Below are 13,514 nucleotides of genomic sequence, written 5' to 3'. Positions count from 1 at the left end.
AAGGCTGACAATTTTGAGAAAAAAAACAATATTTTGGACTTTTTGCTATAAAACATGTTCAGTAAAAAAAATGTAAAATCAAATTTAGTCATAAATTTCTGCCAAAATGTCTTTGCTTAAAAAAAATCCCAATATGTGTAAATGAATTGGTTTATGTGAAAGTTATAGCATCTACAAATGGCAGGAAAGATACTGGGATTTTTTTTTTTATTATACTAATAATGGCGGTAATCAGCGACTTATGGCGGTGATCAGCGATTTATGACAGTGATCAGCGACTTATGGCGGGACTGCGGCGGACATTTTGACACTGGGGGGAACTGACTTGGGGTCACTGACATCATCAGTGACACCAATACAGTGATCAGTGCAAAAAAAAAACACTGGGGAGGAAGGGGTTAACTTTTATTAGGTAAAGAAAGGGTTAACTGTGTGGGGGGAGAGTTTTACTAGGGGGGCGGGGGTGTGTACTTCACAGGAACATGCTGATCCCCAGAGATAAAGTCTTCTCTCAGGTTCAGTGTGCTCTGAACTGACAGATAGCAAGGCTGCATTGTTTACATTGCAGCTCTGCTATCTCTCAGTGATTACTTGTAATCCCCGGCACCCGCCGTGAGCCGGTGACGGACACCGGTAACGATCGGTAGGGCGGGCACGCGCCTCGCGTGCGCCCCCTACCTGTTTTGCACAGCGACGTTAAAAGATGGTGCTGTGCGCACAGGTGCCGCCCTGCCGCAGTAAAAACACTGCGGCGGGTCGGCAAGCGGTTAAGGTGTACCATAACACATGGTCACATTCTCCAGCCCCCCCATCCTGAAACTGCACCCCACGTCACTGGAACCACAGGGTGCTTCTACCTGCACAAATAAAAACAAAGATACAAATATCCAGTGATTGTGTTTCCAAACGCAATTAACACAATACTACGCACCTTACATTTCGGGGGGAGGGGCTCTAAGTTATTAAGGCAAAACATTTTTTTTTTATACATTTTGGATAGGGTAAGGGAGGGTTATAATCCCTTTCAGATTGTTTTGCCATCATTGTCCAATTGGGGAGATTTCCCTTCACTCCCTGTCCCATAGCCAAAACAGGAATGAAAAGAAATATCTCCAAAATTAAGGGATTCCCTGGTTGCCACTAGAACTGGCTTCCCCTTTAAAATATGCCCCTCTACTATGTTCTGGGGACAACTCTTTCCCTTTCAGTGATAACCATAAACATGAGGATAAATAGAAAGGGTAAACCCTCTTAATGTAGGCACAGATGTCAGTAAAAACCTGACAGGTGTTCTAATCCCTAACCACTTTTTTTTTTTTTTTGTAAGGCCGCAAATGTGCAACTATAACGAAAAAAACCCGTAAGTGTTCACAAAAAAAGTGCAAGTGCAAAACACCACACGAAAAAGTGCACTTAGGGGTGTGCTTTTGTCCTACCCCTAAAGGGGCTGGACCGCTACCCTGATCCCCCGGGGCACGAAGCTCCTGACAGGGACAAGGTTCCCATTTGGTCCTCCTGGCCAAAAGGCCTGGTGGACCACCGTTCCTTGTGTCCAGCTGAAACCAGACACCCAGTACTTGGTCAGGGGGCTCTCCCGAAGAGAAAACCCCCTAGGGATCAGGGGAGGAAGGAACCAAAAGGCCACACATCCTCCCCCTAGACTTCAGGGCAGGCCCGAGGACCCACACCCTCCATCCTGTGGAAAACACACACAAAAGTAAGAAAAAGTGACAAAACGTGGGAGTGTAAATAAATTAAATAAATAAAGAAAATAAAAAAGTGGCCATGCCAAATTGTGCACAGACCAGGCCCTGAGGCCTGTAGCAAAAATTGCCCTGGTCCTAGCCAAAAGGCCTGGTCCTAAGGGCGCTTGTGCAAAAAGAGTGAAAAACAGTGACCTTGTGCCATCTTCACACTGTGGGGTCCCACACCCAGGTGTTACTAGTGGCACCCCTGAGGGTGTCTACTCAGGGGGCACTGGTTTGCGGACTTTCTGCCTTCCCGACCCCTGGCCAGACAAGGTAGATCCGTCCAAATCAGGAGGTACTGGGTCCTTCCGGTCTTCTCGGGGGAATTACTCACGGGCCTCAGCTTCTACTCGTGGGCACCACGCTTTCTGTCCCCCCGGTACTAGTCTTCCAGACCCCCATCATACCAGTGAGGGTACTATACAACAGCCATCCCCGCAAAAATAGAATGGCTGGGAGCACCCCCACTGGACACTGATAAGAACAGATACTACACTTGATCTTAGCCAAAAGGCCGAGAAGCGATCTAATCCCCAACCACTATAACGGGAAAAAGGGGGTTTTAAATACTTTTCTAGTTATAATTTAAATAGCTTCTAAACAAATTGGGTTTTTTTCAGTTTTCCTGAAACCCCATGGAGAGTCCTCTGGGTGATTAAAAGAAATAGACCAAGACTGCATGAGTGATGGTCAGTTTTACAGTCATTCATTTTACGGTATTTTAAAAAGTATCATTTTAGTTCATTATTAAAGTCCATTTTAGTGTAAAGTGATGGTAGGTAATGCAAACACTTAAGCTTACCGTATTTTCCGGCGTATAAGACGACCCCCTACTTTTCCTGTTAAAATATAGGGTTTGAGCTATACTCGCCGTATAAGACTACCCCTCTTCCAACACACACCAAATAAAAATGAAAAAACATCAGATTTGATTTCAATATGGTATGCTATTCAGTATGGTATTCCAATGATGGGACACTATTCCTCCCACTGACACTAATGATGGGACACTATTCCTCCCACTGACACCAATGATGAGGCACTACTCCTCCCACTGACACCAATGATGGGGCACTATTTCATCCACTGACACCAATGATGGGGCACTATTCCTCCCACTGATACCAATGATGGGGCACTATTCCTCCCACTGATACCAATGATGGGACACTATTCCTCCCACTGACACCAATGATGGTGCCCCATCATTAGTGTCAGTGTGTGAGGAATAGTGCCCCATCATTAGTCAGTGGGAGGAATAGTGCCCCATCATTAGTCAGTGGGAGGAATAGTGCCCCATCATTAATCAGTGGGAGGAATAGTGCCCTATCATTAGTCAGTGGGAGGAATAGTGCCCCATCATTGGTGTCAGTGGGAAGAATCGTGCCCCATCATTGGTGTCAGTGGGAGGAATAGTGTCCCATCATTAGTGTCAGTGGGAGGAATAGTGTCCCATCATTGGTGTCAGTGGGAGGAATAGTGCCCCATCATTGGTGTCAGTGGGAGGAATAGCGGCCCATCATTGGTATCAGTGGGAGGAATAGCACCCCATCATTGGTGTCAGTGGGAGGAATAGCACCCCATCATTGGTGTCAGTGGGAGGAATAGCGCCCCATCGTTGGTGTCAGTGGGAGGAATAGCGCCCCATGATTGGTATCAGTGGCAGGAATTGCGCCCCATCATTGGTGTCAGTGGGAGGAATTGCGCCCAATCATTGGTGTCAGTGGGAGGAATTGCGCCCCATCATTGGTATCAGTGGGGAGAATAGTGCCCCATCATTGGTGTCAGTGGGGAGAATAGTGCCCCATCGTTGGTGTCAGTGGGGAGGAGGAATAGTGCCCCATCGTTGGTGTCAGTGGGGGGGAGAATAGTGCCCCATCGTTGGTATCAGTGGGAGGAATAGTGCCCCATCGTTGGTATCAGTGGGAGGAATAGTGCCCCATCGTTGGTATCAGTGGGAGGAATAGTGCCCTATCGTTGGTGTCAGTGGGAGGAATAGTGCCCCATCATTGGTGTCAGTGGGGGAGGAATAGTGCCCCATCATTGGTGTCAGTGGGGGAGGAATAGTGCCCCATCATTGGTATCAGTGGGGAGAATAGTGCCCCATCGTTGGTATCAGTGGGAGGAATAGTGCCCCATCATTGGTGTCAGTGGGGGAGGAATAGTGCCCCATCATTGGTATCAGTGGGGAGAATAGTGCCCCATCGTTGGTATCAGTGGGAGAAATAGTGCCCCATCATTGGTGTCAGTGGGGGAGGAATAGTGCCCCATCATTGGTATCAGTGGGGAGAATAGTGCTCCATCGTTGGTATCAGTGGGAGGAATAGTGCCCCATCATTGGTGTCAGTGGGGAGGAGGAATAGTGCCCCATCATTGGTATCAGTGGGGAGAACAGTGCCTCATCGTTGGTGTCAGTGGGGGAGGAACAGTGCCTCATCGTTGGTGTCAGTGGGGGAGAACAGTGCCTCATCGTTGGTGTCAGTGGGGGAGGAACAGTGCCTCATCGTTGGTGTCAGTGTGGAGGAGGAATAGTGCCCCATCGTTAGTGTCAGTGGGGGAGAGGAATAGTGCCCCATCGTTGGTGTCAGTGGGGGGGAGAATAGTGCCCCATCGTTGGTATCAGTGGGAGGAATAGTGCCCCATCGTTGGTATCAGTGGGAGGAATAGTGCCCCATCGTTGGTATCAGTGGGAGGAATAGTGCCCTATCGTTGGTGTCAGTGGGAGGAATAGTGCCCCATCATTGGTGTCAGTGGGGGAGGAATAGTGCCCCATCATTGGTGTCAGTGGGGGAGGAATAGTGCCCCATCATTGGTATCAGTGGGGAGAATAGTGCCCCATCGTTGGTATCAGTGGGAGGAATAGTGCCCCATCATTGGTGTCAGTGGGGGAGGAATAGTGCCCCATCATTGGTATCAGTGGGGAGAATAGTGCCCCATCGTTGGTATCAGTGGGAGAAATAGTGCCCCATCATTGGTGTCAGTGGGGGAGGAATAGTGCCCCATCATTGGTATCAGTGGGGAGAATAGTGCTCCATCGTTGGTATCAGTGGGAGGAATAGTGCCCCATCATTGGTGTCAGTGGGGAGGAGGAATAGTGCCCCATCATTGGTATCAGTGGGGAGAACAGTGCCTCATCGTTGGTGTCAGTGGGGGAGGAACAGTGCCTCATCGTTGGTGTCAGTGGGGGAGAACAGTGCCTCATCGTTGGTGTCAGTGGGGGAGGAACAGTGCCTCATCGTTGGTGTCAGTGTGGAGGAGGAATAGTGCCCCATCGTTAGTGTCAGTGGGGGAGAGGAGCGGCTGCTCCTTCTTCCAGTTCGGCCGCTCGATTTTCGCGGGGCCGCTCGGCTCCGCCTCCTCGCCGGTGATTGGTCGCCTGTGTGCCTTTCCAGTGCTGGCGCCCAATCACCGGTGAGGAGGCGGAGCCGAGCGGCCGCGTGACCATCGAGCGGCCGAACTGAAAGAAGGAGCAGCCGCGCTTCCTGGACCAGATCGTCGTGGGACCGGAGCCAGGTAAGGTACAGCAGCCCCTCTGCCCACCCCTGTACTTAGTGTCCGTTGGAGGAGGAGGGGGGGCGGCGCCGCACCGTCCCTCGAAAAAGTGCCGCCCTGACACCGGCTCGCACCGGCGTATAAGACGACCTCCGACTTTTCAGAAGATTTTCAGGGGTTGAAAAGTCGTCATATACGCCGGAAAATACGGTAAGTTAAATATTTAAATACACTTAACTTATATATTTAACCAAAATAAATTTCAAACAATGTTTCTACAGCTGGTGTTAATGAACACTTTCTAGGTTGTAGCAAAAGAACCATACACCAAGGGTTACGTATCTGAGTGTAAAAGCCCCAGAGGACCCAGGTAGATGGGGAATTACAGCTCACCCATCCATCTCCTTCTTTGTAAAAATAGAGTGGAGCATAAGGAGCCTGAAGATCCCAATGACTACTTTTGGCAATGCCCTGTCTTGTGTATCAGCTTCTGTTTTCAAGCAAATGTGTGCACAATCCCTTTAAGGTTCAACAAGCCCTTCATGCACCTGCCGGGAGCTCATTATACTTGTTGCAGGTAGAGCTGGAGAAAGACAGAACCTGTGGCTGTCAGGTGAACTCTTGTGTATATGAGCCTTCTATTAGGAACATTGTGTATCCTATGAATAAACACTTTCAAACCTTTCTAGTTCAGCTGGCCATACACTAGTGGATTTCCAATTATGTATCAATAAAATTGTTTGAGTTATCAGCAAGTGCTGAGTGCCTAAAAAGTCCATGTGTGGACTTCTATCCATTTTTTGGTATTAATGCTCTTGAATTAGGACATGGCACTGTTTATACATGTACAGGTCTCCACATGAACTACCCTTTGTGGTCTATTACTTATAGGGAATGCAGGGTCCTGGGTTTAGTAACACTTTATCTGGTCTCCCACAGTACACACAACATGGAAATCTAATTATTTTAGTAAATATAAAACTGCTAAATACCTTTCCTTATCAGCAGTATATAGCAGTCTTGTGACTTCAGCAGAGCTCTAGTTAAAGCACGTAGTTTTCTTTCTGCTCTAGGAGGATGTGAAAGTTCTGGCCCTCTGTCTGGACAGTGCTGATTGGCCCTGTGCTGATCACATGCTTTGCTTTTACAGCGGTAGAGAAATCATTAAAAAAAAAGTCCCCCGGCAAGATAAAGGCATAATGTGCTAGTATGTACCACATACTGTACTAGCACATTATGACAGACTTACCTGTAAAAGGGATCCCTCCAGCGGTGCTCTGTCACTGCTGCCAGGGCTTCCATCTTCAGCCGGCCATTTGAATGGCTGAGCCATGAGGATGTTACACCCGCACATGCAAACGGGAGTCACCATCGCGGCACAGCACCCTGGATTGACAGCACATTCAGTGTGCCCTCAGTTCAGAGCTCATGCGCTGGTGATGTAATTAACTGCAGAAATTGTGAATATCTCCTTAACCACTTCAAGTCCAGACACTTTCACTTCCTTACTGTCCAGGCCAATGGTCAGCTTTCAGTGCTGTCACACTTTGAATGACAATTGCGCGGTCGAGCAACACTGTACCCATATGAATTTTTTAGCATTGTTTTGAGACAGATAAAACTTTATTTTGATAGTAATTATTCACCACTGGGATTTTCATAAATCTTGGCCAAAATTTATTCAGTTATCTTTTTAATAAAAAACAAAATAACCCAAATTAGTTGCAGCTATTGAGAAATACTGTGTGAGCTGTGATTGGTCACAGCTTGTCACATGGTACAAGGCTGTTGTGAATAGCCTTGTACCATGTGACCTCTGTGATCATTCACAGATTTCACACATAGTAAGCAATGATGTCAGAAGTGACATCTTGCTAACTACTATTCAAGTGACGACTGATTGGCCAATCAGTGATCACATGATCTGGACCTCACACAGAGGTCCTGTACAGCGATCGGTATTCCGCTGTGTCCAGAGTATAGCGGTGCCGCGCGCTCCCGGGGAGCGTGCACAGGCTAAAATGGCGGGCGGCGTTTATGAACGGCAACTCACCCCTACACTGCTCCCGTCCGGCCCATGTATATAAACGGCCGGACGGGAAGTGGTTAATAGCGCATGTTTAGGAGAAATTCATTGTGCCTACAGGCAGGGGAGGACTGACCATTTGGAAACTCGGGCACTGCCCGAGGGCCCGGGGTCAGCAGGGGGCCCCATGAGATGCCCCTGGTACCTTTTTCAGAGGCTTGTGTTTGGGCAAGGACACAGGGGCCCCATGATCCCCTATTGCCCGGGGGCCCCATGAGTTGTCAGTCCACCCCTGCCTACAGGTAAGATCTATTATAAGCATACCTGTAGGTACAATTGACCAAGCGGAGTTTACTACAACTTTATCATTTGATTTAGGAATGAATGTCATTTATCAAATGTAAACTACACATAAGTGGAAATTTGTTTGTTCAAGACAAATTATCCATCTTATTCCTTAAAAATTTGTTCATGGCTATAGTGGACAACAAACGTTGATTTCACCTCACTAAATTTTAGAAAATTGAGTAAAAGTCACTGCTCTTTTCACATTGTCCCTTATAATGTGATTTCTAGAAAACTCAAATAAAGAAAAAAAAAATAAGAGTTGTTCTTTTCTTTACGCTTTCATCAGGAATGATAAAGACAGCAATGTGATACTTACAGTCAATGTGAGTTTCCTTTGAGCACAACACTCCATAGATAAGACAGGTAACCACAAGCAGCAATACATTGCGCACTGAGCTGTGTGGGAGCATCTTGCTGCACTGACCACTGACACATGGACCTGTAGACAAGGCTACGTTGTCATATACAGTTGCAAAAAAAGTATGTGAACCCCTTGGGATTACGTGGAGTTTTGCATGAATTGGGCATAAAATGTGCTCTGAACGTCATCTAAGTCACAACAATAGAAGAACACAGTCTGCTGAACATAATACTACACAAACATTAGATGCTGCCATGGTTTAATTGCACATAACATGTAAACATTCACAGTGCAGGGAGGAAAAAGTATGTGAACCTTTGGACTTAATAACTGGTTGACCCTCCTTTGGCAGCAATAACCTCAACCAAACGTTTCCTGTAGTTGCAGATCAGACCTGCACAACGATCTGGAGTAATTTTGGACCACTCCTCTTCACAAAACTGTTTCAGTGTAGCAATATTCTTGGGATGTCTGGTGTGAATCGCTCTCTTAAGGTCATGCCACAGCATTTCAATCGGGTTGAGGTCAGGACTCTGACTGGGACACTCCAGAAGGCATATTCTGTGCTGTTGCAGTGATTGTTTTGTTGAATTACTTGTATGCTTTGGGTCATTGTCCTGTTGCATCACCCATCCTCTGCGGAGCTTCAGTTGGCGGACAGATGGTCGTACGTTTTCCTGCAAAATGTCTTGATAAACTCTGGAATTCATTTTCCCATCAATGACAACAATCCGTCCAGGCCCTGAAGCAGCAAAGCAGCCCCAAACCATGATGCTCCCTCCGCCATGTTTTACAGTGGGGATGAGGTTTTGATGTTGGTGTGCTGTGCCTTTTTTTCTCCGCACATAGTGTTGTGTGTTCTTCCCAAACAACTCAATCTTGGTTTCATCTGTCCACAGTATATTTTGCCAGTAGTGCTGTGGAACATCCAGGTGCTCTTTTGCAAATTTCAAACGTGCTGCAATATTCTTTTTGGACAGCAATGGCTTCCTCCGTGGTGTCCTCCCATGTACTCCATTCTTGTTTAATGTTTTCCTTATTGTAGATGTGTCAACAAAAATGTTAGCATGTGCCAGAGATTTCTGTAGGTCTTTAGCTGACACTCTGGGATTCTTCTTTACCTCATGCAGCATTCTGCGCTGTGCTCTTGCAGTCATTTTTACAGGACGACAACGCCTAGAGAGAGTAGCAACAGTGCTAAACTTTCTCCATTTGTAGACAGTCTGTCTTACCGTGGACACATGAACATCAAGGCTTTTGGAGATACTTTTGTAACCCTTTCCAGCTTCATGCAAGTCAACAATTCTTGATCGTAGGTCTTCTGAGAGCTCTTTTCTGCGAGGCATGGTTCACATCAGACAGTGCTTCTTGAAACCAGTAAACCCAAAACAGGTGTGTGTTTTTTAAGGACAGGACAGCTGTCAGCAACACATCCAATATCATCACACTGATTGGAGTCAAGGTTGGCTCACTCCTGGCTCCAATTAGCTCTGGGAGAAGTCATTAAGCTAGGGCTCATATACTTTTTCCTCCCTGCACTGTGAATGTTTACATGTTATGTGCAATTAAACCATGGCAACATCTAATGTTTGTGTAGTATTATGTTCAGCAGACTGTGTTCTTCTATCTTTGTGACTTAGATGACCTTCAGAGCACATTTTATGCCCAATTCATGCAAAACTCCACGTAATCCCATCAGAGTGCCCCCTAACATGGACTGATCCCATCAGAGTGCCCCCTAACATGGACTGATCCCATCGGAATTTCCCCTTACATGGACTGATCCCATCAGAGTGTCCCCTTACATGGACTGATCCCATCAGAGTGTCCCCTTACATGGACTGATCCCATCAGAGTGTCCCCTTACATGGACTGATCCCATCGGAGTGTCCCCTTATATGGACTGTTCCCATCAGAGTGCCCCCTTACATGGACTGATCCCATCGGAGTGCCCCCTTACATGGACTGATCCCATCGGAATGTCCTCTCACATGAACTGATCCCATCAGAGTGTCCCCTTACATGAACTGATCCCATCAGAGTGCCCCCTTACATGAACTGATCCCATCAGAGTGCCCCCTTACATGAACTGATCCCATCAGAGTGTCCCCTTACATGGACTGTTCCCATCAGAGTGTGCCCTTACATGAACTGATCCCATCAGAGTGTCCCCTTACATGAACTGATCCCATCAGAGTGCCCCCTTACATGAACTGATCCCATCAGAGTGTCCCCTTAAATGGACTGTTCCCATCAGAGTGCCCCCTTACATGGACTGATCCCATCGGAATGTCCTCTCACATGGACTGATCCCATCAGTGTCCCCTTACATGGACTGATCCCATCAGAGTGCCCCCTTACATGGACTGATCCCATCAGAGTGCCCCCTTACATGGACTGATACCATCAGAGTGCCCCCTTACATGGACTGATCCCATCGGAGTGCCCCCTCGCATGGACTGATTCCATCGGAGTGCCCCCTTACATGGACTGTTTCGATTGGAGTGCTTTTTTACATGGACTCATCCCATCGGAGTGCCCCCTTACATGCATTGTTCCCATCGGTTTGTGCCTCTGCATGGACTGTTCTCTTCGGAGTGCCCCCTCACATGGACTGATCCCATCAGAGTGTCCCCTTACATGGACTGATCCCATCGGAGTGCCCCCTCACATGGACTGATCCCATCGGAGTGTCCTCTCACGTGGACTGATCCCATCGGAGTGTCCTCTCACATGGACTGATCCCATCGGAGTGGCCCCTTACATGGACTGATCCCATCGGAGTGGCCCCTTACATGGACTGATCGCATCGGAGTGCCCCTTCACATGGACTGATCCCATCGGAGTGCCCCCTCACATGGACTGATCCCATCGGAGTGCTCCCTTACATGGACTGTTTCGATTGGAGTGCCTTTTTACATGGACTCATCCCATCGGAGTGCCCCCTTACATGCATTGTTCCCATCGGTTTGCGCCTCTGCATGGACTGTTCTCATCGGAGTGCCCCTTTACATGGACTGATCCCATCAGAGTGTCCCCTCACATGAACTGATCCCATCGGAGTGCCCCCTCACATGGACTGATCCCATCGGAGTGTCCTCTCACATGGACCGATCCCATCGGAGTGTCCTCTCACATGGACTGATCCCATCGGAGTGTCCTCTCACATGGACTGATCCCATCGGAGTGTCCCCTTACATGGACTAATCCCATCGGAGTGTCCTCTCACATGGACTGATCCCATCGGAGTGTCCTCTCACATGGACTGATCCCATCGGAATGTACTCTCACATGGACTGATCCCATCGGAGTGTCCTCTCACATGGACTGATCCCATCAGAGTGTCCTCTCACATGGACTGATCCCATGGGAGTGCCCCCTCACATGGATTGATCCCATCGGAGTGTCCTCTCACATGCCCTGATCCCATCGGAGTGCCCCCTCACATGGACTGTTCCCATCGGAGTGCCCCCTCACATGGATTGATCCCATCGGAGTGTCCTCTCACATGGACTGATCCCATCGGAGTGCCCCCTCACATGGACTGATCCCATCGGAGTGTCCTCTCACATGGACTGATCCCATCGGAGTGCCCCCTCACATGGACTGATCCCATCGGAGTGCCCCCTCACATGGACTGATCCCATCGGAGTGCCCCCTTACATGGACTGATCCCATCGGAGTGCCCCCTCTGTAACACTAAACTGATGACCTGTAGAGGCTTTTGAAGTGTTGCCTATAGAAAATATAAGGTACTGACGTTTGTCGCCATTTCACAGGTACATGTAAATTTAATGTTTGACATGCTAGGTATCTATATACTCAGCGCACCCTCCTCTTTTATATTTTACAAAAAATTTGTAATTTGTTGCATTTGTTTTCCTTAAAATTCAGTTTAGTGAGTTTCTTCATGAAATTTTGCATTTCCTAGACCTTTGTGGTAATATTGTGCGACATAAAGAATTTGAACTACCCCTATTTCATTCTTTAGGGTGTCTGCTTTCAAAAAATGTATAATGTTTGGGGGTTTTGTGTAATCTTCAGGCCTAAAATGATTTTGTAAACTTGTTCAAAAAAATGCAAAAACGGTTCTGGCAGCGAAAGGGCTAAAATTGTTCAGAATATCTTGCAGTCTGCCCAAACACCAAACAAACATCTAAAAAATAGTAAGATTTTTTGTTTTTTAAACAAGAGTTTTAGATTGCTTTGTAATTGGGAACCCATAGTAAACATATAGTGGGGGTTTCACAAATGTGACTGCAAATGTAGAACTAGACTTTAGACCTCATGCAAACTTGGTGATTAGCCCCAGTGTATGAGGCTTCTGTGTTTAGGTGTCGACAGGTTTCAGAGGTGCACTGTCCAACCTCGCTGCAAGCAGTCCGCGTTACGAGCATTCGTCTCTGGGCGCTCACTGCCCTTTCGGCCCTCGAAGCTAAAACATCTGCATACTGGGACTGTATGTACTGTATACAAGTCAGCAATTCAGCTCTAAAAACATTAAAGTATGGTGGCTATGGAGGACAAGATAGGCAACCAGTATTGGATCTGGGACTAAGCTGGGCCTCAGCAGGGTCATAGTTCTGTATGAGTCTCTTAGACTTTTTTCTTAATTACAAGCATGCAGGTAATAGACAGAAAATAGTGACAGAGGGTCTTACCTTGCAGAAGGCAAGCAGTGCCTCCCTAGGTGGCTCATTCTCTGGGTGACATGCTGCAGATAAGTAAATTACACATTTTAGACCAATTTTAAGTACATAGGAGACATAAACAGATGAGTAAAGCCTGTAGAAATGACTGAAGATGCCATAACCCATAAGGTCAGTCCACCCAAGGGTGATATTGTTGTTGTGGGTTGAGCCTTGTTGCATGAATCAGCCCCTGGCCTCGTATATTTATTTTATGGGTGTTCCTGCTCCTTCTGTTACATTTCCCATAGTATAAAATAGAAGAGTGGAGACCCCTCATAATGGGCACTGCAGGGTATAGACCCAGGACTTCACAGGTCTCATCTTTAGAGCCCTTAAAGTAGAAATAAAGGCAAAGCTTTTTTTTTTAATTTCCAATAGGGTAAAGGAGGGTTTTAACACTTGTCAGTTTTATTTTGGTCATCTGTGTCCCATTGGGGAGATTTCCTTTCATTTCCTATCCCATGGCCAAAAAAGGAAGTGAAAGGAAACCCATCCAAAGTGAAGGAATCCCTGGCTGTCATCAAAACTAGTGTCCCTTTGGAAGATTTCCCCTCTATTCCTGTTCTGGTCACAAAACTAAATTTGGAATTTTCTTTTACTTTCGGTGATAATAGTAAACCGGGCAAATAGAGAGGATGAATCTCCCTAAAGGGGTCAGAGGGGCGGACTGACAACTCATGGGGCCCCCGGGCAATAGGGGATCATGGGGCCCCTGTGTCCTTGCCCAAACTCAAAAAAGCCTATGAAAAAGGTACCAGAGGCATCTCATGGGGCCCCCTACTGACCCCGGGCCCTCGGGCAGTGCCCGAGTTTCCAAATGGTCAGTCCGCCCCTGGGGGACACAGACA

At 47.4% G+C, this 13,514-nt stretch overlaps 1 long non-coding RNA gene and 1 pseudogene across 1 annotated transcript in view; both read right to left on the bottom strand.

Annotated features, from left to right (window-relative positions):
- The window catches only part of LOC149459176 (uncharacterized), a 38,888-nt gene extending 26,029 nt beyond the window's left edge, over positions 1-12,859 (bottom strand). Inside the window, exon 1 of the long non-coding RNA XR_016313319.1 lies at positions 12,637-12,859. This is a non-coding gene — a long non-coding RNA (uncharacterized LOC149459176). The remainder of the gene's footprint in view (positions 1-12,636) is intronic.
- On the bottom strand, positions 2,159-2,274 carry LOC149459177 (U2 spliceosomal RNA; annotated as a pseudogene).
- Positions 12,860-13,514: the final 655 nt, after the last annotated feature.

The sequence above is a fragment of the Staurois parvus genome, unplaced genomic scaffold, assembly GCF_062004578.1.
Source record: "Staurois parvus isolate SC_StPar_1 unplaced genomic scaffold, SC_StPar_1.0 ptg000270l, whole genome shotgun sequence".
Lineage (NCBI taxonomy): Eukaryota > Metazoa > Chordata > Amphibia > Anura > Ranidae > Staurois > Staurois parvus.
This window is presented reverse-complemented; position numbering and strand designations above follow the sequence as displayed.